The 2,882-nt window shown below is 44.0% G+C and overlaps 1 long non-coding RNA gene across 1 annotated transcript; it reads left to right on the forward strand.

The window, feature by feature from the left end:
* The first annotated feature begins 1,491 nt into the window (after positions 1–1,491).
* LOC310798559 lies at positions 1,492–2,358 on the forward strand. The gene is made up of 3 exons (XR_014553772.1): positions 1,492–1,608; positions 1,716–1,860; positions 2,259–2,358. It is a non-coding gene; the product is annotated as an uncharacterized lncRNA (long non-coding RNA).
* Positions 2,359–2,882: the final 524 nt, after the last annotated feature.

Raw genomic sequence — 2,882 nt, forward strand, 5'->3', positions numbered from 1 at the left:
CATACTTCAGTTGGTTTTGTATCTTAAAATTCCGAATTTCAACGGGCTAACTAACTAGTATGAGTTGTGCAGCTTAAATGTGCGCGGGCAGCAAGCTAACGCTAGTGTTAGCTAATTAGCGTCAGCTAACCTTAACACTAACATCAAACTGGACAATATCAGCAAGAGGTAACCTAATGTAAATGTTGTTGGCTGAGTTATTGTATTATTTATGTAACGTCCACTGAGTCCAGTAATGTTATAGGGTGCAAAATGGACCTTTTTTGTCCACCCCGGCCTAGCATTAGGCTACCTGGCTGACTAGCGCTAGCAGCAGTAGTCTTTTACTTTGAAAATTGCTGAGTCGTATTCTACATGTTTCCTCAACGTTATGAGTCAGCAATCACATTATTTCAAGGATTAAAATGATTTTGCATCCAAGGCAGCCTGCCTATAATTATTTTCGTGTCTATATTGTAGCCTAGTGGGGTGACGTAGGGATACACCACTAGTGTGGTCACTGACGTAGCGGGTGGGCTGATCCAGCCGGAGAAAAGTCTGTGATTAGGTGAATAAGAAGCACCTGTTGGCGTTCCGCGGCTGCTGGGCGCTTGTTGTTTGCCTCGACGGAGGACTGGAGTCTCGTATGCACTGCTGGGGTAATCTATACATTCAGGCCAGCGAGGCTGCGACAGGCTGTGTGATATTGCTGCTTTATATTCACCGTCATGACGCTGATGTAACGTTACTGATGTGATAAACTATCAGATTCGTCGGGGAGTCCACTTAAATTGGTGCCTTACTTTGAAAATTGCTCGGGGCAAATCTGACTGTGTCTGTAGTTAACTCCATGTAGCTTGACACTGATCAACGCTAACGTTAGCAGGCTGGTCACAATCAGAGCCAGAACGAGTGGTGTTCAGTCATCCACGATGCTTTGAGACGTAAACACGCAGCTCCCAAGAGGACGTTACACTATTTTAGCTTCTGAATCGTGCTGTGAAAAGTCTGATGGAATCACAAGCATTGTCAACGCAGGTAGAGAAACATGATGTGGCACCTTCAGCAAGATTGCATGGTTAAACATGAAGTAGAATTCAACCTTACTGGTCATTTCTGCAAAATAGCTGATACTTTGTCAGCTGTTTGGTGGCTTTAAACAACCTTATTCTCTAATAAAATGAACATAAGTCACCTAAAAGTTGACCAGGGCTGTTCTGTTGAAATGTATGAGCTTGTTATATTGCAAATTAATGCAGTTTTTAACATGAGGAATGTTGTGCTGATCACATTCCTCTCTGCAGGGAGCATGTTGCTTAAAGTGAAACTTGGCGATGAGGTTTTTGGCTGCATGCATTACTTAAAATGCAGTAATTTTATTTCTCTTATAGTGTTTGTTTGAGCCTTTTACGGTAATTCCAGTTTCATTGAATATTAGTTAGTAGACTAATGTGGACTCATTAGATATATCAATGACCTTTCTGTTTACACAAGCTTTTGTGCCTGTTTTCAGCATTTGCAAAGTTTGGTGTCCCAGCTGTAACAGAGGGTGTCAAAGTTTTCCACACTTCGGGGACTGAGTTGGATGATGAATATCAACTGGGGTGCTAAACATCAAATATGAAACAGGTTTGTTTCTTTTGCAGTTATTTGTCATGTGAAGCTTATGTTCATTAGATAAGGGGTGGGTTTATGAAGGAACTGTACATAATGTTTTTTTCTCCAATCATGGTTAGCTGTCTCCACGGTATAATCTGTCTCCAGGGTAGCCTCTCCTGAGCGTCCCAGCGATCACCCCTTGATTCGTTGGACTCCCGGATAGTCAACCTTTCAGAGAGCCCTTCCAGAAAACGCCAGAGGCTGGATACAGAAGCCAAGCAAGTAAGTTGACAAACATGCTTGTTTTGTACGGACGGACCCCAGTAAAAATTGCACCATTGTTTTAGCAGCAATATCTCTTTCCAGAAATCATGACCCGGATACTCATGAAACTGCTCACAATGAGGACTGTGGATTATCTTGGGGTCATGATTTCTGGAAAGACACACAAGAGGTTTTGTTTATTTTTTGGTGCTTTGAACACCACAAGCCGAGTACCATCCAGTTCTTGCATTGGAGAGAAGGCAGACATCTCTACGGCCAATATCTCCCAAACTCATACATCTAACACAAAACAATGCATAAATAGCACTACAGATTTCATGAAAAATATGTATTTTGGATTTAAGGGTGAGCTGTCTCTTTAATGAAGTGTCTGTGTTGTCCTTTCACCCTCCAAGGAGCATTTCTATGATGGCGAGAGTGGCGCTGGGTACCTTGCTTGGAGGATTAAAACGATTCAGAGATGCAGGACTAAAGACAGACAAACAGCATTTGGAGGTAACACTGTAATAATAGTAGAAACATGTATGGAACGAAACGGTGACGAGATAATTTACTGAGTTTCTTCTAAAAAGTTGGTCTAATCCAAGTAACTGAAAATAGGGATGCACCGATCAATCAGCACGTGACCGGAAATGGCCGATTTTCAGCTAATCGGCCTCGACCGGTGACCGGCGCCGGTCAGTCCACATACTGTGCGCCGTTCGGCTTTCCCCTTTTTTTGTTTGGTTAATTACCTGCAGCTGCACGATGCACGCATTCACGTGACGTGTGCGCACCCCAAGCAGCCAAAAGGAAACACACGCCAGCATGTCCTCCTCATTGTGGAAATTTTAGTTTGTCACACACAGAGGGGCAGGGTACGTTGCAGAGTCCCGCTCAGCTGGAGTCCACTCCAGTCTGAGCGGCTCGCTTCACCTCACTGGCCCCTCTTCCCTGACCAGCTGCAGTCCACGTCACTGCTGCCTGCTGCAGATCAGCTGCTGCTGCTATCTGTCAGTCACATTGTAACGTGGATACAG

This window comes from Poromitra crassiceps (assembly GCF_964638095.1).
Source record: "Poromitra crassiceps genome assembly, chromosome: 25".
NCBI classification, from domain to species: Eukaryota; Metazoa; Chordata; class Actinopteri; order Beryciformes; family Melamphaidae; genus Poromitra; species Poromitra crassiceps.